The sequence below is a fragment of the Dipodomys merriami genome, unplaced genomic scaffold (genome assembly GCF_024711535.1).
Source record: "Dipodomys merriami isolate MVZ:Mamm:240054 unplaced genomic scaffold, mDipMer1.0.p SCAF_192, whole genome shotgun sequence".
Lineage (NCBI taxonomy): Eukaryota > Metazoa > Chordata > Mammalia > Rodentia > Heteromyidae > Dipodomys > Dipodomys merriami.
Window position 1 is genome coordinate 1480993 of NW_027203293.1, and position 23996 is coordinate 1504988.

Here is a 23996-nt window from a genome sequence, read left to right on the forward strand (position 1 = left end):
TGAAGGCAATTGATGAAAAACAACTAAGTCTTAGCTCCTTGATTATCTACTGCTAGCTGATAACTCTCAGCAGAGAAATAATAGCAATTGGAATTTAATGACCTCTCACTTGTTCTGCTAATCATTTATACTGATCACGATATGATCTTGTTGTCCCTTTTGCCTTTCCTACTCCCTACAAAAAGGTGGCTTTCTCTGAGAAAAACCCTATGAGACACTGAGATGGTTATATGGAGGAGATTTCACTATTATGAAATAGCATGAACAATTTCTAGAAATTCAGATATGTGAAGTCTTATATCGGTGTCAGGTATTATGCAAAGTTTCTCAGTTTGCTTTGTTAAGGTAATTAAAGTCTTCCTGGAGAAACAGAGTTGGTGTGGTTGGTGGGAAACTAAGAAGGTTTTAAGTAGAGAGACAGCAGGGTGTTTCCTTCCAGGGTATTAACCCACCCTGCCCATATACTTCCTCCTCTAGTCCCAGCCCCAATACTGATTGCGTGACATCTCACAAAGATGCAAGATGGGGAATAGTCCCCAGGGTATGTGACTCAATAGGTCTGGGTTTGGACCCAAGAAATCCTATCTTTAACAAGTTTGTAGGTAAAGCTGGTGCTGCTGGTCTGAAGTTTCCACCCTGGGATTCCCAGTTGTTGTTGGATCCCTGGAGGTGGAACCAGGGTGAGTAACGTACCCTGGTTTGCCTGGGACTTTCCCAGGTTTAGGATGGAGAGCCCCACATTCCAGAAGCTCTCTCACTATGAAGCAAACCTGAACACTTGGTCATCAAATGTGAGACCAAAAGCATTTCAAAAACCAAAATAAGTACTTTTGAACAACAAAGGTATTTATTTACTCAGAAATTATGTCATTTTTTTCTTTTGCACCCCAGGATGGCATTAAATTCACGATCCTCTGCCTCGCTCTTTTGAGTGTTGGGATTGCAAGTGTGTACCTACATATCCAGTCATGCCATTCTGAAACCATTTCCAAGGATGATAGATTCTGGCTTCATATTTAGAGTATCAGTCAGCCTTTAAAACAGCCAGATTGAAAATACTCCTTATAACAATACCTATATTTCTCTAAGTGTGAGTGGTCTTAGAGTGAATTGGAAAGGCAATGAATGTTATCTGAGTCTAAAGTACTCTGGCACTGTTAGCACTTCAACTGTGTGATATAGAATCTTACAACACTATAGTAGCTAGGGAATTATAGTTCCTACAGGTGGGAAAAGCAAGCTCACAGTGATTACAGATAACATAGCTGGTTATTCTGAAGCTGGAATTTGAGCCCATATCCCTCTTGCTCCAAAACTTACATTCTTCCCTCATGATATGAGGGGGTGTCTGTTATGTCTAGGGCTTAATGGTTGTCATCTCTTAACAGGTACAAGTATCCTTACCTAGTGCCAGTGACTCACATCTGTAATCCTAGCTACTCAGGAGGCTGAGATCTGAGGGTTGCAGTTCAAAGCCAACCCAGGCAGGAAAGCCTATGAGACTCTTATCCCCAAAACTGGAAGTGAAACTGTGGCTCAAATGCTAGAGCACCGGCCTTGAACATTAAAGCTCAGGGACACAGCCCAGACCCTAAGTTCTAGCCCCATGGCTGACCAAAAACAAACAAACCACAACAACAATAACTCCACAAGTATTCTAAGCCAAGCCTGTGGAGGCTTATTAGTTATTTTAAACAAACACACTAATTATAGTATGTGAGACCATGTAAACACAGGTGTCTGCTATAAGTAGTTGACTAGGAAAACTGAAAGAAGCAGGAAAATAGTTACTTTTTTTTTTCAAATAAAAAGTTCTCAATAATTTTTCCTTCTCTTTTTTTGTGGTACTAGGGAATTGAACTCAGAGCCCTGTGTCAGACAAGTACACTTACCACTTGACTCATACCTCCAGACCCATTTTGTATTTTTGTTTTGCTTCTTTGAGGTAGGGTTTCACTTGTTTGCCAAGGGCAGCCTGGGCTGTGATCCTCCTACTTATGCTTCACTAGGTTGACAGATGCACATTACTGCATCCAGTCACTGCTTCCTCTGTCACTAGGATGATAGTCACCAGTCATTTCATCTAATGCTTGGTTTAGATGGAGTCTCAGGAACACCCCTTATCAGGGTTGGCTTTGAACAATAATCTTCTGATTTCCACTTCTCAAATTGCTGGGATTACAGGCAATTTCATTTAATTTTAATTGTGTGTGTGTGTGTGTGTGTGTGTGTGTGTGTGTGTGTGTGTGTGTGTGTGTGTGTGTGTGTGTGTGTGTGTGTGTGTGTGTGTGTGTGTGTGTGTGTGTGTGTGTGCCAGACCTGGGGCTTGAAGCCAGGGCCTGGACACTGTGCCTGAGCTTTTGTGCTCAAGGCTAGTGCTCTATCATTTGAGCCACAACTCTACTTCTGGCTTTTTTTTTTTTTTTTTTTTTTTTAGTGGTTAATTGGAGAGTCTCACAGACTTTCCTGCTTGGGCTGGCTTTGAACTGCAATCCTCAGATCTCAGCCACTTAAGCTGCTAGAACTACAAGTGTGAGCCACTAGCCACCCAACCTCAATTTCACTTTTATATTAAATCATTTACATATATAAGACACAATATAACACAGAATAAAGTTTGAAGGAATGTGCTTACTGTAATATGATCTCTTTATCACCTTTCAACGGTTAGAAGTCAATGCATGAACATCTAGTTGAAGATAGAATTGGCCTTCTTTCCTTCCCCGCCCCAAGCATTTTTGAGAATCAACTTGACTCTTCTCATCATATGGCCCCTCCAGTGGCTAGGGGCAAAATTAACTCCATTGTTCACCTTCCTAGCAGGAAGACCACGAATTCATGTTGTCATCTGCTCAGTCTCAGAGTCTCATCCTTTCCTGAAGGAGAGCTGTTTGACTATTTCTTGGAAAGCTTTGGACTATTTTTTTCTCCTTATTATTATCTTCCTTTTGACTGCCAGATCATACAGGGAGAGAAAAAAAGAGACCTAGTCAAAATATATGTTTTTCTTCCTAGGATTTCTCAAAAGTGATCATTTCCTCTCCCTTAGGAAATTACCTATCCAACTCATTAAATTCCTTCAGTGGATTTTTTTCCCAGTCAGTTCTTTGCTTAGTATGACTTTTGTGACTCAAAAAGATCACTCTTCTCATTTAAAATATTTGAGAGGAATTGCTTTTACTATTTCTCTGCAAGATGTTTTCAGTTCCCAGCCTTCCCTCACATTTAGGTGAATGTCACAATCCATTAACCATCTGGAGTATTTTATCATACTCTCCTTTTCTTTCTTGACTTCTGCAAAAGAGAATTATTGAAATTGTTTAGTTTGTTTCTAACTATGAAAAAATGCTGATTATGAAGGTAAAATGTCTCTAAGATTCCTAGCACTTCTCATACTATTCAGGGGCAAGGAACATGTACAGACTCCACTCCCCACCAAGATTGTTCACCTGACCTGGCCCTCAACACACTAACACATAATAGAAACTCTAAAAGGAAAGGTCGAAGAATCATTGACCCAGGAACAGAGTTCTCAAGGTATTCCTGATCACTCATATTATTCCTCAAAGTTGTGGACTACTAGGTTTCAAGCTAGGATTTTGATTGCCTTGATTTATGTCTTGGCTTCAAGAATGATGTATGTTTCTGAGATTGACCTGGTAAGTGTCCAGTAGTTCAAGATCTGAATTAGCCACTGCATAACTTGTGTTTCACCCCAAATTTTGGGTAGGGAACGGGTGAAACTATACACATAATCATAACCTGAAACTATAGTCATAGTCCATGTAGGCAAAGAAGGTGGTTAGGCAGTATAATGGGTGGCAGGTAAGGCAGTAGCTCCAATGAGCTAAACAAACATAGAGCAAATTCCATTGTTCCAGGCTCAACAAATAGCAACCACATTCTATTTTCTTAGGTTAACATTTAAAAGTCAAATATCTTGAACCAGACACCAGGCAAAGATGAATTTGTTTTCTTTTTCTTTCTTTCTTCTTTTTTAAATAACCAAATAAAAAAATTACACACAGCATACAGATTAAGCATACATGTCTAAATTGTAAAAAGGTTTTTACTTAATGTGTGTCTTAGAGACAAAGTGTAAGTGCCCTATAACATTTAGTTTTTCAACTTCAGATAACTTGAATCTGTAAAAAAGCAACAGGTCTTTAAATACAAAATGCCCTTTTCTGTTTGCTTGGAAATCGAATTGTTCTCTCTCTCTCTCTCTCTCTCTCTCTCTCTCTCTCTCTCTCTCTCTCTCTCTCTCTCTCTCTCTCTCTCTCTCTCTCTCTCTCTCTCTCTCTCTCTCTCATGTTCCCTCCCCTGCTCTCTCTCTGGCACAGGCAGTGGATGATATTTTAAACTCTGAACTGAACCAGATAAAACTTGGTGATAGTTTCTTCCTCTTTAGGGCATAGGCCAGCAGAGCCCCTGTCAGTCTTAGGTCTTTCCAGGGTCATTTCCTGGCTGTGTGGAGGGACACAGGGCTACTTTGTTATCTTTGTTCTAGCACGTCAAAGCAAGGACTCTTTCAGTTTCTGGTTGGCAAGTTCCAGGAAATATGATTACTTAGTCAATTATCTATCTCCATGTCCTTCCAAAGGACTCTAAGTGAAAAGTTAGCCAACTAAGCTTACAAATTCTTTCTTCATTCATCTTCCTGAACCAAGCTCTTTCCAGAAAGCAGTAATTATTATTGGGAAAGAGTTGTTATTCCACACCTGTGAGTAACCTACATGAACAGTAGTTGAATTAGAATACCAATTCAGCCATGTTTCTTCAATTATTAACTTACCCATGGTACATTTTTTTTGGGTTGAATAGCTAGCTGAAGGTTACCCAGAAAGATAAGGAAGGGAAGCTTGAACCAAAACACAGATTAGAGAATTAGACTAATTGACTGTTTACTTTCCCAAGTGCCATTAAAAAATATAGGATTATTTTATTTGGTCTAAGCTAAAATTTTTCTTTCACTATCTGGGGAAAAATGTTTGCTATGAAAATTTAAAATATAACATTGCATAATATAGTTTATATAACACACTACTAAAAGAATAAGAGTAAGGTGTAACTATATACTTTATTTGTATAACGCTTGAATGAGTAATATAGTTCTTTATACAATAGTGAAGACACGGCTCTGGGTGGTGGTGCAAACATGCAATTTCAGGCTGGATGATCATGAGTTCAAGCTCAACTTGTACTATGTACCCTCAAAAAATTGTATCTATGAATATATATGGCAATATTTTCATATACACATAGTGGTTGATGTAGCTTTCTTATATGATACCAAGGGATGAGAATCCATTTAAAGAGAATCTAAACTAACTGTCACATATTCTTGTTTTGCCATCTTGCTTCTCAACTAGTCTTTTAATTCTACATCTTCAAATAAATTCTGTTATATTTAATTGTACTGATATAATTGTATTATGATTATAAGTAATCTGATTTAAAAAGACCAAATCTAACTATGAAATGACTTTATTAAGATATACTGTGTCTTTGAATTTCTGGTACTAAATCCAAGTATTTTTTTCTTTATATTAAATATTTTTCCTCTTAGTATAGCTGATATTTTCTTTTAGGAGAGCCAAAAGGCAAAACACCGTTTCTCAGCCTAGGCAGGAAGACACTTCATAGTAAAGGCTCAAAGTACAAGAAAGGAACCAGGCTAGATGGGCCAGGAATTTGGTAGCAGGTAACAGCCAAGTGTCCAACAGTTACCAACAGCACACAGTGTCTGGACAAGATAACCCCAGCTAGTGTCCACTGTCATGACTTGTGTAAGCATTGTCTTGCATCTGACTGAACCAAGGCACAATGAACAAATGCTGGTTAAGAACAGAATAGTCATACAATTTATTGTCCAAATTGGCACAACCTTGAGAGTGAAAGAAGTTACCAGTAGCAATTAGGCCAAGATAAAAAACATAAGCCAAGTCTATTCCAAGGTGGCATAGAATTTAGAGTCACCCAGTTAGGAGCCAGAGAGAGTAGTACGGTTTTTCCTGTAGAAAAACTTGGAGCCAAAGGGATCATTCACCAGCCTCTTTACAAGTTAGACAGCTAAGATGTGGAGCTGTGAAGGGAATTTTCTCAAATCCTGACAGCAAGTTACTGGCAGAGTTAAGACAAGAACAAGAATTTCCTGCTTTCAGCTTGGTGTTTTTCTAATGTGCTACATATTTGTATTATATTTTATTGTCACCAGGGCATGATTACATACTCATGGAACCCTGAGTTTTCCTCAAGCCACATCACCCAGGAATAGAAACGAAGGTCAAAACAACAATAACAACCACATTTTCAAGGTTCTTTCTCTACCTGTGGTTTCAAATGTTGTAGTTTTATTTAAATTTACTAAATTCATCTTAAATTTTGTAGATTTAGTAGTTTTGTGTGTCTGTGTGAACTAGTTCTGGACTTGAACCCAGAGCTTGGGTACTGTTCCTAAGCATTTTTGCTCAGTGGTAGCACTCTACCAGTTGAGCAACAGCTTCATTTCGGGCATACATTTAGTAGTTCTATTGAACATTCCTACTAAAATTTTTCCAGGCATCTCCTAGGATCAAATCAAGTCTATTCCCTCCTCTTCCCCTTCCCGCAAGGGTAGCATCATCACTACAAGCTGTAGATCCAGAGCTGAATAGAACTCTGGATCCTAAGATCCAGAACTCCAAGGTACTCACTTTGAATACAATATGTAACCTATTTAGGCCTAAAATGCCTCTACGCCTATGTTTTTGTAAAATGGACATTTTAGAATTATTTTCTAGAATGGAACTATTAAATGAAATAACATAGTCAGTTCTTACAATGTGCAGTAGTTAAGTTCAACCTAAAATACTGAACGAGGCAATATTGAAGCATCATTTCTTGGGGTCCCTCTTGGGTAAACACAAAGCATAGGAAAAGTCATCCTTTGATGCACATGTGTGCTCCAAGTTGATGTGGAAGAAGGCAACATTTTGCCTTCTTGTTTCAGCTCTGATGTTTTAAACTAGGGTCTTTGGTGTGATGTATTCAGACACACTCTTTTCGTTTTATGTGCTTTTTTGATGGTGATTTCACTGTATAGATTAGCTTTGAGAGGATACTGCTGAGATGTTTTTTATTTATGAGAAAATCTTCAAGGTTGTCTGCTTGGTTTCTGTTAATCTTGAGGAAAATGTTTTCTGGAAGGGTTCCTGCTTTGGCCAAGTAGCTTGACCCTTACTAATTACATTTTACTTTCGTATATCCTTTAATTAAGACATCCTATTAGAAGCTCCTTGAAGTGTAATTACATCCTGTTAATTAAGCCACATTCTTTTGCTGATTGTGCACCTGAGCTCAGCCAATGTGTGAATAGAGGGGCAGGGCCTGCTGGGTTAGGGATAAAAAAGGAGCAGCCTGTCTGTTCTGAACTTGCCTGCCAGATTATGGGCTGATGGTGCATGCTTTTGCAGAAGTAAGCAGCCTTGCCAAGTTCCTTTTGGGTTGGTGTCCTTTTTCCTATGCAACATACCAACATCCCAAATTATTTCTAACACTATTGGTTCCTAAGTACAAGCAGGCTGTGCTATGCCTTACAGCGAACCATGATGTGGCAAAGAAAGTTTCCTTTAGGCATGAGTTATGGGGCTCTTTGCACTGAGTTTATTGTTAATCATTTAATACTATATATTTAATAAGATGTTTTGCACAGATGTTTTACACATAAAATGAGTACTGTTTTACAGTTGGTTGGCAAAAGTGTTGCAGACAGTCTCACAGGGACCTAACCTGTATTTCCTCAAGAAGTGATGTGTTGAATGACCACCAGCATGCTGCAGAAGTATTGATGGCGGGGAGGGAGAGGGAGGTACCGTGGTGTCACAAATACATTTCAACAAATGGGTAAAAAGAGAACCTGCAGATAATGTGGATGGACCATACAACACATGTACTGTGCTAAAATATTAACCATTGTTCTTGTGTGATTACTGTTACAAAAAATTCCCTTGCCAGGGTCTAAGATAAAAGCAGACTGTTAGGAAACTGGAGGAGAAAGGAACAGACAGGACTGCATCTCAGCAGGCAAGGACTGTTTATCAAGGCACATTAGCGAAAAGCAAGCAACCTTTCTGTGGGATAAAGGTTGTGCAAAGAGGTGAGGCTGGGGCCCAGGTTATTTTGAGTCTGGTCAGGAGTAGATCATGACTCAAAGGAACAGGTCATGACACTAGGGGCAGGTGGCTTATCGATAACAGGATATGGTTTTCTCAAAACCTGGGGCGGTGGGGACCTGTGGTTAGGCCTAGAATACTTCACCTGGGGATGTCAAACCTCCAGAACACAATGCTTTACTCAGAGGCAGGTATTCCTGATGCACCTGGGTTATGAGGTAAGCTTGAGTCCTTCACAGACCTCTTCTTCTCAAAAATATTGGCTTCTCCTGCACTCAACCTTCTGTTGATAGCAAACACAGGAGGTATTTTCTTGGCCAAGACAAATAGTGTTAGTCTAGCCCATTGGTTGAGCCCTATACCTCAGATAGGAAATGTGCTGTGAATCTTTCCCACATTCCACTAGATAATGGGCTTCTAAGGAGTGCTATAGGATTTTTTTTTTTTACTCTCTTACATAAGAGAGTAGGAGAAAGTGAAGATTTATTAAGGCATGAGAACAACAGACATCCTGCAGGCAGCAAGCTAAAGGAATATACCTCTAAAAGACAGGGTCTTGATAGAATTTATGACTATAGGTACTTTTCAATGGATTATCTCCTTTTTCATGGTCCCTACAGACTAGCTATCTCTTTTCTGAGAGCATGGTTGAAATTTCTTGCATGCAAAAACGGCTTGGGAGCTTCATTTTCATACCTGCTTTCCATCTGCTTAGTGAAGAACTTGGCTTAATGACAGCTTGTCTCCTTTTCATTTCAAGTGGACCGTGGTATTTCCTTGTCCATCCTGACACCTTAAATGGGACCTCATCTATAGAGAGTCTGCCTTCAAGGTTCCCTAGGATCTAACATTCCTGAATCTTTAGGCAAATATCATGTGACTTTAACTCAGACACCCCTTCTATTTGTAGGCCCCACCTTTCTGCATTTGACCCTCATGAGATGGCTTCATTACATATGCAAGTTCATTGCACGGTGGGAGGAATTAATGACCCATGATCAAACAAATTCCATACAAGCTTGAACACTTCCTAGTTTCTCACAGAAAAGGTACATTCATTTGTTTTCATTCTCATTTGTTTCTGATTTGTTTCTCCAGTTTCTCCTTCAGCTCTTTTTGTGGTCTTGCTTATTCCCCTATTCTTGGGTCATGTTTTTGAGATGGATTTCATCCTGCCTTTGACTGCCCTCAGGGTTTTTTCTTTCCCTCTTCTCTTTCCGGCTTATTCGTTGTTTCAAGTTCCAATCACTCCCTCCTCCTGCAGATCCCCTTCCTGCAAGATCTTTCTATAATTGAGCTTGTTGTTCTCTGGCTGTCTTAACTTCCTCCCCAGCACAGCCTCCTCCCTGTGCCCTTTCCTCCTCTGCTGCCCTGGGACCTTGCTATTTTCTCTGGGGCGGGCCAGCCTGTCTCCTCTCCACAGTAGGGGGGTGTCTGAGTCCTGCTGTTTTCTTCCTCTGTTTTTTTGTTTAGCTGCTTTCTCAGTTTCCCACTTCCCTTTCCTTTCCTATCTCCATCTGACATCTATCACCCTTGACTCTGACAACAGTAGGTTTGGATTTTACAGAAATAAAATTGCCTTAAAATAAGCTGTACTTGAACACTGTGTATCTTCCTTACAGAACAACACATCATTACATGAAGGACCCAAGGCAGTTTTGCCTGAATTCTGCAATTTCATCACTGTCTGTCATGATTGCCTACAAGATATGTGCTATAGATTTGTCTTACCGTACCATCATCATTAAGATTTCTTGCAATTACTTCTGGTTCTGGGTTTAATCCAAATATGAATCCATACTCTGATAGTCACTATGATCTTTGGTGATTCCACTTCCTCTACAATTCCCACCTTACCCAATACTATTCTCCTGTAACTGCTCTCAAAAGGTTGCAAGTATTTTCTGAAGTATTCATCTAATGGTCTTCTCTGGTCCCATTCTCTTTGCCTTCTCAGAGTTACTTAGCACTGTTCATTTCAACAAAGCCATATAATATTTTCTCTATACCTAGCCACTTAGATTAGTAAAACAAAGATCTCTGCCTTTATGAAGTCCATATGTGATTAAGAGTACGGAGGCAGACATTAAATATACATGATTATTGACAGGTGCTGGTGGCTCATGCCTATAATCATAGCTACTCAGGAGGTTGAGATCTGAGAACTGCAGTTCAAAGTCAGCCAGGCAGGAAAGTCTGTGAGACACTTATCTCCAACAAACCACCAGAAAACCGGAAGTGGCACTGTGGCTGAAAGGGTAGAGTGCTCACCTTGAGCCAAAGAGCTGAGGGACAGCACCTAGGCCCAGAGTTCAAGCCCCATGAAATAGTATATATATATACACACACACATATGTATATATATAAACATAATGATGATATATGTGATCATTATATAAATTATGAACAGGAAATTATTAAATAGTTATATTCAACTTAATGGATTCCTTACTACTAATAAAGATGCTAGAGAATGGAAGGGGTCCTAGTAGAGCAGAGAAGGGGAAAGAAGGTACATGTAGTGGGAAGTTTTGGTGTGAAAAGAGTGCTCAGGAAGATTTCGTCAACTAAGCAGAGATCCAAAGAAGGTAAGAGGAATCCAGTGGAAATCTGAGAGGTGGTAGAAGAGTAGTTAGTGAAGGGTCCCACCCAATCCATCCCAGGGGATCACATAGAGGCAGACAGGCAGGCACAGGAGAAAGATTATTGTAAGGTTTATTAAAGGAGCCATATTTCCCCCAAGAGGAGCACATGGCCACTATCGCTATCCAGGTAGCAGGAGGGGTCTAAGGGTAGGAAGTGAGGTAGATGGGAGTGCAGGTAGATCTGGGCAGAGAAAGGGAGGGCCCAGCTGTATGGTGGGAACTCCAGGGATGGGAGGGGGCCCAGGTCTGGGAGGAGCTGAGGACCAAAGGTGAGGATAATGCAGCAGTTAGTGCGAAGGCCTTAAAGTAGGACATGCCTGCAGGTAGTTTCAAGGCAGAGTAAGAAGACCAGAGCCCCCAAGAGAGTTGAAGGAAAGGCTGTAGGAGTGAGTCAGAGCTATGGACCTCTTCCTTAACCTTCACAGGATGCTCTGGGCTTGTTTTGTTCATGTCTTCCCTTGTTTCCTCCTCCAGGGATGTTCATCCTTGGCCATATACTCTTTTCCCATACATCTCTTGTCCCATTTTGGTCACATCTCCTTCCTTACATTTTGCTATATAACTAAATCCCCAAAGTTGCCCAAGTTACTATTGCCCCATAGATCCAGTTTCTGTCTAGTCATCAACATCTCCTGACAGCATTGTCAGGAGAGTGGACAATCTTGTTTCCAGAGACCAGCCATTTGGCAAACACACACATTATTGGGACTAAAGAGGTAGAGGATGATGACAGTTCTCAGGCCCTAGTTGAGACAGAAGAGGGACTGAGAGGAGAGGGAGAAAAAGAGGGAGAGAAAGAGGAAGAGGGAAAAGGAAAAAGAGAGGAAGAGGAAGAAAAGAAAGTTTGAACAAAAATAAACTGGTGGGTTTTACCTCCTGTCTAGGGAATTGCCTGTTACCACCTATAGAGCCTCTGGAACTCACAAAGGCTTTTCACAGCTCACTGACCTGTGTAATCATATGTCTGTCACTGAGATCATGGTGTTATTAGCACGGCTAACGCATTCTTAAAGTACTTAGGCTCATGGCAAAAGGCCAGCACAGGTGCATGAAGCATCTAGATTGAGTTGAGGGTCTACAGATTGAAATTTCTTAGTAAGGTATTGTTGGGGACCCTGATGTTGAATTCTGGTTCCACCAGTTTGCTGCATCAACTTTGGGTTAGCTTCAAGTGTGTGTCCCACACCTCCACCCAAAGTTAAGAGGCTGCAGCCAAAGTGCTGTGAATTTCCTGCTCAGTACATTCACGCAAGGCCTCACAGTCTCCACCCTGAACCTCACACACATGGGTTCCACCTAGCTCTCCCTCATGGACGTTTGACATGCACAACCAGTGCTGTCCCCCTTGGGGTTCTTAACAATTTGCCGGCCTATGACTCCTGTAGAAAACGGACTCATAGAGGGCTGGGAAGGTGGCTCAGTGGTAGAGCACTTGCCTTGCATGCCTGAGGCCCTAGGTTCGATTCCTCAGCACCACATAAGCAAAAAGAAAAAAGCCGGAAGTGGTGCTGTGGCTCAAGTGGTAGAGTGCTAGCCTTGAGCTGAAGAGCTGAGGGATAGCACCCAGGCCCAGAGTTCAGGCCCCATGACCGGACCCCAAAAAAAGAAAACGGACTCATAGAATATTTTCTTCAGACTCTATTTCTTGCTTTCATAGGAATAAAATTATCTTGGGAGGAGCCCAATGTGGACAGAGAATACTTTCTCTAAGTTTAACAAGATCATGCAGTGGGGTGGAGAGTTGTCCAGGGAGAGAAGAAACTTATATATGGCTACAGTTTGGGTTTGGAATGTCCTCCAGTGGCCTATGTGTTAAATGCTTAATCTTCAGTGTGTTAATATTGGGAGATGGTGGAACCTTCTATAGAACATTTCAGAGGTGGGTCCAAATGAGAAGCCTAAGATCATTGGAAGATTTGCTCTTGAAGAAGACAGAAGGACTCCAGACCATTTCTATGTCTTTCTTCATTCTGACATGAAATGAGTAGCTTTACTGCCCTGCATGCTCCTCATTCTGATATACTGCTCAAAAGCAATGCTTTCATTTGACCATGGACAGAAACCCCTACAATTCTAGGCCAAAATAACTTTTTTCTCTCTATAAGTTAATTTGTTTCAGGTATTTGTTATAATAACAGAACTGTGACACACACACACACACACACACACACACACACACACACACACACACACACATATAAAACAAAACCATCTAAATCCCAAGTGTGCTCATTTGATAGATAGCTCTTGAGAACATATAGTTTAATCATCCTTCATTGGCCTTTCATGTAATAAGTATCCATTAAAATGAACAAAACCAAAAAGACAATCTTATTATAAAATATGAATAAATGAATTCAGTGAAAAGTATCTCCTAAGAATGAGCAACACATACATGTTTCATTGTAGACTTTATTTTTAAAAAGTTATCTGGTCAATTTGGCCAACCTTTAAAAATGCATTGTGTGTGGGCCTACCCTAGAAAGATATATTTGTTTCTTCTTCAGTTTGTCATCTGTTCCAATGGCTATCCTGAGTTATTTAACTTGTGTCATGTTTCATTGACTAGTTAACCTTCAATTATGCCCATCTTGTGGAGAAGGAAAATGATGGGAAGGATACAAATGGATAAGTTTCTGGAAATGGACAATGACAATTTTCCTAAACTATCCTTTCATTTGTTGTTGACCTGGACTAGAAGGTCAAACAGACAGATGTGCTTAGAAAGCCAACCATGCCAGGTGTTCCTAGGGCCTTAGAGGTGGAAATGGGAGAGTACCCAACTCCCACAGAGCTGAGTCTGCAGTCATTGCCCAGATGGTTGCAATAAAGCCCTCTTCTCACATAAAAGGGAAAAAAAATTAAAACAACCCTCCCATGCACAGTATTATCCTAGGAAATTAAGTCTGAGTCATTCATTTACATCTAAAGTACTATTTTTAGTTGACAGTGTCAGCTGTTATTTGATACTGTTCTGATGTCTGGGCCTCCTGGCCACAATTCCAGTCATTTGCTGATCATTAATGGAGTGGGTGAGACATGACTTATTAACAAGGTTCAGTCTGAGGCTATAGATTGGAAGAATAATGATCTTGCCCCTTCTCTGCAGACTGATCAAAGTGCAGTAGCTAAGTGGCTGTGACCAAACAGGGCTCCCGCCCACATCTTCCCCATCTCCACCCTTCCCGAAATAGTCAAGGGATTATCAAAGAGCCTTCTTGTTTGATGTCACTGTATAAATATAATTTGGAAAAGGCAGCATTTTGAAAACCAAGACACTTTTAAAAGGGTCTTTTGTTAACAACATAAAGTTGGACTTCCCCTAGTAATGTGTTTATATTCATGGGTCACGGCAGGCTTTCTATGGTCTAAGAGTTGTACATGTTTCCAGGAAATCAGCAAAATTGTCTGAGGAGAAACTGATTTTTGAAATGCCTACGTCTGATTCTCGGATTATTTTTGTCCTTAGGCTATTCAATATGATCTTAGAACCTGGCGAACCAGACATGGCCAGAAGCAGTCAGATGTAGGACCCCTGGAGATGACAGACTGGAGGGAGGTTTTCTTAGCTTCTCTCCTTGAGGTTAGGTTTAAAGTGCTGAGGCTGGTTGCCAATTACATATCCACCATGCTTGTTTATTTGGTGAGTTAAACCATCCTTCAGTTCATTCTCATGTTTCTAAATCCCAGCACAACTTACCTGTTGCATGGGGGATGTGTTTTCACCCCAAGCTGACCAGTTGGTGCAATGACCACAGTTTGGGAAGCAAAGAAATCCAACTGTAAGTCTGAAGCAATTCAATTTATTTTTACACATTGTCACTATCAGTGGAAAATGAACAGGCCTTTGGTTATTCAAATAATGACAAAAACAATCAAATCTGTTTCATACTCAAATATGTCAGCTGATTGCTTCAGGTTTTCCATTTTCTGGTGTTATATAAATGTATTTCATTCAAAGGCCAGTGCATATGTTCTCTCTGTGTTTCATAATTTGAGTTACCAGGAAAACATAGTGGCAATGTGTAACAAAAGTCATAAAAATAGGCCTACATTTATGCACATGGCTCCATTTTATTGACACTTTTTGAAATTTATCTGCAGGAAATGACCATTGTACACAAATTTTAGGTAGCAAGGTGAACAATTATCTTGAAACAGACCCCCATGTCCAAACAGAGAAGATTTTAGGTTAAATAATGGTTTTTCCATGTCACAGAATACTATGCAACCACTTACAACTATTAATTGGCATATTAATTAGCATAGCTAATTGCTTGGGTACGACTTCATACCAAAACAAGAAATTTTAGGAGAGATGAAGGAAGGAACGAAGGAAGGAAGGAAGGAAGGAAAAAAGGGAGAGAAGGATGGAGGGAGGGGGGGAGAGAAAGAAAGGAAGGAAAGCAGGAGGGAGAGAGACAAGGGTTATAGAGAGGGACAAAATTGAAGGATGAAAGAAAATTGAAGGGGCTGAGAAGGTGGCTCAGTGGTAGAGTGCTTGCCTTGCATGCATGAGGCCCTGAGTTCAATTCTTCAGCTCCACATAAGCAGAAAAAGCCAGAAGTTGTGCTGTGGCTCAAATAGTAGAGAGCTAGCCTTGAGCTGAAGAGCTGAGGGAGAGTACCCAGGCCCAGAATTCAAGCCCCACAACCTACAAAAAAAAAAAAAAGAAAAAAGAAAGAAAATTGAAAAAATGAAAGGCTTTTGAAAGCCAGTGGTCACAGCACAGTGGCCAAGGTGTAGACTACTACCTGGAATGACAAAATGAGTTCAGTGGACTTACCACTTGCTCACTTGCTCCCATGGTTACAGTTGATAAGCTTTCTTTTAGAGAATTTTAGAGTACTGAAGAGAAGGATTGGGTGAAATTATGAGCAAATGGAGACCAAATGCCTTCTGCTCAAATTAAAAAACTCTGCTTTTCCACTGCTATGCAGAGTATCCTTAACGTATTAGCTAATTAAAAAGTAATAAATTAAGGTCCCTAAGTAGTAAGCTTCCTTGTTTTCTTTCTCTTCCTCTTCCTTCTCTTCCTCCCCCCTCTTCTTCCCTTCCTCTCCCCCTCTTCCCCTTTCCCACTTCCCAGTCCCCCTCCCCCTCCTCTTCTCTCCTCCCCCTCTCATCCTTCTCATCTTCTTTCTTCTTCTTCTTCTTCTTCTTCTTCTTCTTCTTCTTCTTCTTCTTCTTCTTCTTCTTCTTCTTCTTCTTCTTCTTCTTCTTCTTCTTCTTCCTCCTCCTCCTCCTCCTCCTCCTCCTTCTCTTCTTCTTCTTCTTCTTCTTCTCCTTCTCCTCCTTCTCCTTCTCCTTCTCCTTCTCCTTCTCCTTCTCCTTCTCCTTCTCCTTCTCCTTCTTCTTCTTCTTCTTCTTCTTCTTCTTCTTCTTCTTCTTCTTCTTCTTCTTCTTCTTCTTCTTCTTCTTTCTCTTCCTCTTCCTCTCTTTTCAGGGACCCTTCTCAAAGAAATAAGATGTGTCACTTTTCTTATAATCTATTCACTTCTCACTCCATTGAAAACAGGCTTCCTTGCTTACTTTGGCATTGAGCCTTCGCTGGCAAAGGGAACCATGTGACTTTGTAAACACCAAATTCAATAAACCCTTTTATGTTTTCATGTACTTGGGGACCTTATAATACTTAACATTTAAATTCTCTAAGATGCTTCAGTCATCATTCTCACCTGGTTCCCCTTCTTTCATTCTTCCCAGTCTTTCTTTTACCTCCTGCTAACCTTGGCCGTTTCCATGGAGCTCCTGAAAAATATTATGGGGTTATTTTTCAAGATGTAGCTCAGAATTTGAAAGCATGGTGAAGTCTTTGTTCACCCAATCTAGTTAGTCAAAACAACTTGACTTTGCAAAGGAAGATTCACATTGAAGTTAAAATTAAAAAATAAGAAAACAAGAGGATGAATCAAGATGGCAGATTAGTGACAGGGATTAACTTGAGCCTCTAGCACAGAATTCCACTTCAAGAGACCACATTTAACAAGTAGAAATAATCAGAATTTGGCACCAACCAGGAAGATTGAAATTTAAGTCCACAAGAGGGGAAACAAACATACAGAAATTGAAGCAGGCATTCACTAAGGTTGAACTGTACAGGCTCTGACCAGAGAACTATTTTTTTTCTTTTCCTTTCCTCCCTCTTTTTTTCCCTTTACTACCCTCAACTCAACTAAGATTCAACCTCACTAGCAGACAGCAACAATATACTTGGGTTCCAGAAGTTGAATCTAAGAACTGGATAAGGCAGCCACAGCCTCACGTACCAGGAATGCCATTTTCAGAGACAAAATGACGCTATGAGGTAGCTACAAAAGTCTGGTGGGTCCTCTAACCCTGGAAACAAACTCCGTGGGTCGCCTCATGCTGGAACAGAGGCTGTGGGGCCTCATGCTTGGGGAATGATCTTGGCAGGGCCTCTAACCCCAGGAATGGTCTCAGCCGGGCCTCTATCTCTGTAAACAATCTCTATGAGACCTCTAACACTCGACCAGTCTTGGCAGGTCCCCGAAGACAGACTTGGTGGGACTCTTAACACCAGAAAGCAGACACAGGAGCCTCTACAATCCCATACATGCAGATACCACAGGCGAAGCAGAGTGCCACAGGTCTGTACCCTGCCAGACCCCAAATCCTACCATTACATTTCCAGGTGGCAACCGTTGGCCTCTGGGACCCAAAAGCTTGTGTGCACTCTTATGTGAGAAACCATCACCCAATGTTAAGGGTTATGCCCAGACAGCCAAAAAAAGTCCTCTGGGGCATCCCTATTTAGGATACTCCTACCCACAGTACCTGGGATCTGCACCAGCCGGCTCCCCAAAACCCATCTGTGTTTTTCTGCATAAAATGCCCTCATTGACACCACTGAGCGGGGGGGGGGGGTGTCTATGCCCAACCACTCCTGAAGCCTGCCTGAACATCCTTATGCAGAATGCCACTGACAGCCCACAGTACCACGATTTGTGCCTAACTGGGCCCAAAAGCCCCGACCATGCATCCCTGGATATAACATGTGCCAGACACAGTGCCAAAGATTGCACTCAGGGGTAGAGCACTAGCCTTGAGCTGAAGAGCTGAGGGACAACGCCCAAGCCCAGAGTTCAGGCCCCACAACCGACAAAAAAAAAAAAAAAAACATTGCACTCAGATAGACCCCCAAACCTGCCCACACCTCTCCAAGGGACACAAATCCATCACCCCTGAACCTAATACCTAATCTTAACAGCCTCTACAAACCTTGAACCCAGATTCACAACTCACTGTGAAAGATCACAAAAGTCAAAGACTCAAGGGAGGACTTTAGTGAGACCACATAAGAAAAGAGAGAACAAAAAAATCATTAAAATGATGATGAGATCATTGACCAGTGAAATAAAAGGGCAGATCCACAAACAAATAGAAGAATACAGAGAGGAAATGATGACCATGATGATCAAAAGGCAGGACATACAAGATAACATTAACAAGACAGAACCTTTGCAAACCTCAATGAAGGGAATCAAATTGAAGTTAACAAGGAGGTAGACACATGAGAAATGACATCAACAAGGAACTTGGAAGCATGAAAGCTCTATCTCCCGGTTGCAAAGCACAGTGGAAAGCATAGGAAATAGAATAAATGAAGTAGAAAACAGGGTATCCGGTCTTGAGGAGAAAGTGGAGGAATTAGAAGAAAATATCAAAGGCATGGAAAAAAAACCATTCAGAACATACCAAAGGGACATTCAAGAATTGGCAGTTTCACCAGAATCAACTCCAAATGGATCAAAGACCTTGAACTCAAAGCAGACACTCTGAAAACATTACAGGATGGAATAGGAGAAACCCTAGGTCTCCTTGGCTCAGGTCAAAATTTTCTGAATAGAGACCCGGAAGCACAACAAATCAAAGAAAGGTTGGACAAATGGGATTGCATAAGATTGCAGAGCTTCTGCAGGGCAAATGACATAGCTGGCAAGATCAATAGAAAGCCCACCGATTGGGAGAAGATCTTTACTAGCCATACAACGGACAAGGGTCTCATATCTAAAATATACTTGGAACTCAAAAAATTAAACCACCCAACAACAAATCCTCAAAGAAACAACTGCCCAATAAATAAGTGGGCGAAAGACTTAAAGAGAAGCTTCTCTGAAGAAGAAAGAAGGATGGCCAATAGACACATGAAGAAATGTTCAACATCCCTAGCCATAAAAGAAATGCAAATCAAAACAACATTGAGATATCACCTCACTCCAGTTAGAACAGCAAAAATCAAGAACTCTAACAACAACAGATGCTGGAGGACAGAAAGGAACCTTACTTCATTGTTGGTGGGAATGTAAACATGTTCAACCACTTTGGAAAGCAGTATGGAGGTTCCTCAAAAGACTTCACATAGATCTCCCCTATGATCCAGCAATCCCACTTTTGGGCATTTACCCAAATGTTTACAAACAAGACCACACTAAAGCTACCAGCACAACTATGTTTATTGCAGCATTATTTACCATAGCTAAGATATGGAACCAACCCAGATGCCCCTCAGTAGATGAATGGATCAAGAAAATGTGGTATATATACACAATGGAATTCTATGCCTCCATCAGAAAGAATGACATTTCCCCATTTGTTAGGAAATGGAAAGGTTTGGAAAAAATTATATTAAGTGAAGTAAGCCAGGCCCAAAGAAGCATAGGTCCCATGGTTTCCCTTATTTGCAATATCTAGTATAGGTATGAGTCAAGCAGAAAAGGTCAGATAATGTGATGTTAGGAAAATGAACCCTTAAATATGTATTTTAATGTTTTCGTTTCTTTCATGCATGTGTTTCTAACGCATTTATAAGATTATTTCTTTGTTGCTTTGTATGTCCCTCCCCCACAGTGTAACCCCCGCTTTCACTATATTTGATGTCAGTATAACATGTGGAGGAGATGGGGACAAACAAGTCGTTTAAGGATTCAGGTGGACCTGTTGCAACAATGAGAAGTACAAAATGTCATGTCAAAACCAGCTTTACAATGTCGGTGTGGGGGGGGAGGGGGGTATAATTGGGTGGGGGGGGGTAAAATTGGGTGGGGGGAGGGGGGAGGGGGGGAAGGGAAGTGAAGGGTAAACAAAGGAGGAGGCTGCAATGCTTGGTAAGAAATGTATGCATTATCCTGCCCATGTAATTGTAGCCCCTCTGTACAGTATGTTCTCAAATAAAATAAAATACAATTAAAAAAAAATAATTGGCAGTTTTACTAAAAGACAAAATCTTGGGATTAAACAAGGGAAAATTGTAAACTAAAGGCACTGAATACCTATTTCACAAAATAATACTAATAAATGTGCTCAATCTCAAGAGAGAATTTCACCCACCTGACAGAGGCATACAGAACTCCTAGAAAACAGGATCAAAGAATAAATTCTTTGAGACACATCATTGTGAAAACTTTGAATTTAGAAAAACAAAGAATTATTTTTAAATGCAGCAAACATTATTACAACAGAAAGAATATTAGACTCTGAATGCAAAGAAATCTTGGAGTGGTATAATTCAGGTTCTGAACAATAACAATTGTCAACCTAAACTAGCATACCCAGCAAAGCTAACATTCACAATTGATGGAGAAACTAAAACCTTCACAAGAAATAAAAATTAAAGAAATTCATGAACATGGAACCAACACTACAAAAGATATTACAGGAAAGCATACTATCTGAAGAAGGCAATAAACATCAAGGAAACACACAGTGAATAAAAATCACTAGAAAACTAGTTTAGCAAACACAAGAAGACTAAAGAAGCAAGCTAGAGGAAAACAATAAAATGTTAGGAAACATGAGATATTTCTTCATTGTAATGTTTAAGATCAACAAGCTCAACTCCCCAACCAAAAGATTTAGAGCAGCAGATTGGAACAAAAAATAGAATCCAAACATTTGTTGTCTCCAAGAAACTCATCTCACAGTCAAAGATAAACACAAATTCTGAGTGAAAGGATGGAAAAAGATCTTTCATGTAAATGCATGAAATCTTGCAAGAAGGCAGAAATAGCCATACTGTTAACTAATAACATAGACTTCTCATTAAAATTAGTACAAAGATGCCGGGTGCTGGTGGCTCACGCCTGTAATCCTAGCTACTCAGGAAGCTGAGATCTGAGGATTGCAGTTCAAAGCCAGGTTGGGCAAGAAAGCCTGTGAGATTCTTTTTTTTTTTTTGGGGAGGGGGTCCGGTTGTGGGGCCTGAACTCTGGGCCTGGGCGCTGTCCCTCAGCTCTTCAGCTCAAGGCTAGCGCTCTACCACTTGAGCCACAGTGCCACTTCCGGCTTTTTGCTTATGTGGTGCTGAGGAATCGAACCCAGGGCCTCATGCATGCAAGGCAAGCACTCTACCACTGGGCCACCTTCCCAGCCCGCCTGTGAGATTCTTATCTCCAGAAAACCACCAGAAGACCAGAAGTGGTGCTGTGGCTGCTCGCCTTCAGCTGAGTCACTGAAGGACAGCACCCAGGCCCAGAGTTCAAGCCCCATGACCCACAAAAAAAATTAGTACAAAGAGACACGGAAGGACAATGCATATTAATAAAGGGAATGATCCATGAAGAGGAAATCTCAGTGGCTGCTGTATATGCATAAAGCAATGGGACACCCTGTCAGCCCAGACAAGAAAGATTGTGAGACTCTTACCTCCAATTAACCACCAGAAAAACTGGAAGTGGATCTTTGGCTCAAGTGGTAGAGTGGTAGCCTTAAGCCAAAAAGCTCAGCACCCAGGCACTAAGTTCAAGCCCCAGGACCAGCACCAAAAAAAAAAAAGTAAGTAAGTAAATAAATAAATAAATGTAAAGCCTTGAATCATAGGACAGATACTTGAAACAGCAAGCAAAATAAAGAAAATTAAATTCATTTCCTAGTAGCAAGAAAGATTCTTACTTCATCTAAGAAGAAAGGGCAACTAAACCAAGGATACAACTTCTCACCCTTATGGGTCCATATTAGAACACAATGAAGAAGGTATTGAAGCAAGTATTCAAGATAGATATTCTTCATAGCTTGCTTGTTATTTTTTTTAAAAAAAGAAAACCCCTAGATCTTTATGCACTGTATTTTGAGATCTGATATTTAAAAGAATAGGTAGATTAAAATAGAAACACACTAGCACAAGAAATGTATAAAGTTAAAGAGGGAATAGTTAATAACTTTATTTATATGACAATTATGTGGAGGTAGATTCAAAGTATATCCAAGCCTGAAAATACAGGAACAATGCATTTCAAAGGCAGTAATATTTGCTTCTTGCTATGAATAAAGTTGGTATGACTCCAAGACCTAGCTATTCATAATTATATCTTTCAGAATCATTAATTCAAAATTAATTAACAATAATCTCAAACTGGAATTCTTTCAGTCCTTTTGAAAAATTGCTTGTGGGTGTTTCTGAAAAGGAGCTATACCACGGTTGCATTTTACCTTTTCAGAAGGCCTGACATTTTGTCACCATCATACAAGGCAATGAACAGGCTTTTCTACCAACATTGGTTTAATTTGTGCTCAAAGAATAGAACATTTCAGGGCAGTGTCAACCCATGAGAAAAGAAAAGGCTGGGAATCCAAACCTACATCACCTGATCTTGGCCAAACGTAAAGACTGGCATTTCACGCACAGTGAGATTGCCTATTTGTGGTTAGAAAGCTTGCTTTATTCAATATCCAGGACAAATACACACATTTTTTTTTTTGGCAAATAAAAGGTTCTCCATAGGAAAACAGGATGTTGTAGGATTTTACCATTCCCAAGCCACCAAATTTGTATCTTGGAGGGACAAAGACCAGTAACAGTGTTCACGCTGTTCTTTGTCCCCCTTCCCACTATACCCTAGCGCTACAGAATTTCTACTAGGGGTTGGGAACCAGGTGTGAACCTAGCATGATGACCAGCACTTTTAATTCATGAAAAATGCCCAGAGAGGTCATCCCAGAGTGGTAGAGGAACAGCAAAAAGAGTAAAACAAAATGGTGCTTTATTTCCTGCTATATCCTAGATTACACTGGGCCTCCCCCCTCCCCAGGCCCCTCCCTCCAAAAAAAGACTTTTCAAATCCATTTTACAGCATGGTATGGTATGGTAGATGAATAAATATTATACTGTGAAGGCAGCTAAAACATTTCTGATTACAGTAAACAAAAAGATTAAAGATAAATAAAAGCACTCCTATTCTCTCCTATACCCCCTGCCCCCATTCTTAAATCTGTGTAGGGCTCCCAACTCTGGCAGAGGACAAGCAGATTACATGGTATTTTTGTCCCAGAAGGATACTCAAACTCATAAAAAACAAGTTTAGTTTCCTGGGGAGGTACTGAATAGCTTCACTGTTTTCAAAGGAAAATGCTTATGTGTCCACTTTGTGCTTAATCAACCAAACCCCCAAATAACCCAAGCAAGGAGACACTATAAAGAGTTGTACATTGAATTGTTTTGGACTTTTTATTTTTAGCAAGAATTAAAATGCTCTGACTTAGATCCAATTTTCATACTAAAGTGGTAAGCATCACTTGACTGACTGAAAGGTATTGTGGCCATGAATCAAATTCTAGCTGAGTTCTGCAATTGACCATTGACCAGATCTGCACTGACCAGATCCATCTGGTTCTATACAAGTTCTTTAACACTGATCCTAAAGGGAATTCATATATCTTAGAAATAGTTCCACAAAATAATTGGAGCCAGGCTGGGAATGTGGCTTAGTGGTAGAGTGCTTGCCTCACATGCTTGAAGCCCTGGGTTTGATTCCTCAGAACCACATACACAGAAAAAGCAGAAGTGGCACTGTGGCTCAAGTGGTAAAGTGCTAGCCTTGAGCAAAAGAAACTCAGGGACAGTGCCCAGACCCTGAGTTCAAGCCCCAGGACATACTCTCTCTCTCTCTCTCTCTCTCTCTCTCTCTCTCTCTCTCTCTCTCTCTCTCTCTCTCTCTCTCTCTCTCTCTCTCTCTCTCTCTCTCTCTCACACACACACACACACACACACACACACACACACACAATGATTGGAGCCATATTACTTGAATACAAGGGAAACATCTAACAATAGAGATTTATCTGTTTTTTGATGACCTCACAAACTGATTATTATTTCAAATCAATCTGTCAGTGAAGCTTTATATGAGACTCAAGAATGACATCATGATTTTTAAAAATCTTGCTCCTAATATTTATTCTT

The 23996-nt window shown here is 40.5% G+C and overlaps 1 long non-coding RNA gene across 2 annotated transcripts in view; it reads left to right on the top strand.

Annotated features, from left to right (window-relative positions):
* Positions 1 to 23996, top strand: part of LOC138831334 (uncharacterized) — a 155573-nt gene that overhangs the window by 51232 nt on the left and 80345 nt on the right. Inside the window, exon 3 of one of the 2 annotated variants that reach the window (XR_011373248.1) lies at positions 16979 to 17253. The exons of the other annotated variant lie outside the window; for it this stretch is intronic. This is a non-coding gene — a long non-coding RNA (uncharacterized lncRNA). Of the gene's footprint in view, positions 1 to 16978; positions 17254 to 23996 lie in introns of those variants that run through there. 2 annotated transcript variants of the gene reach the window in all.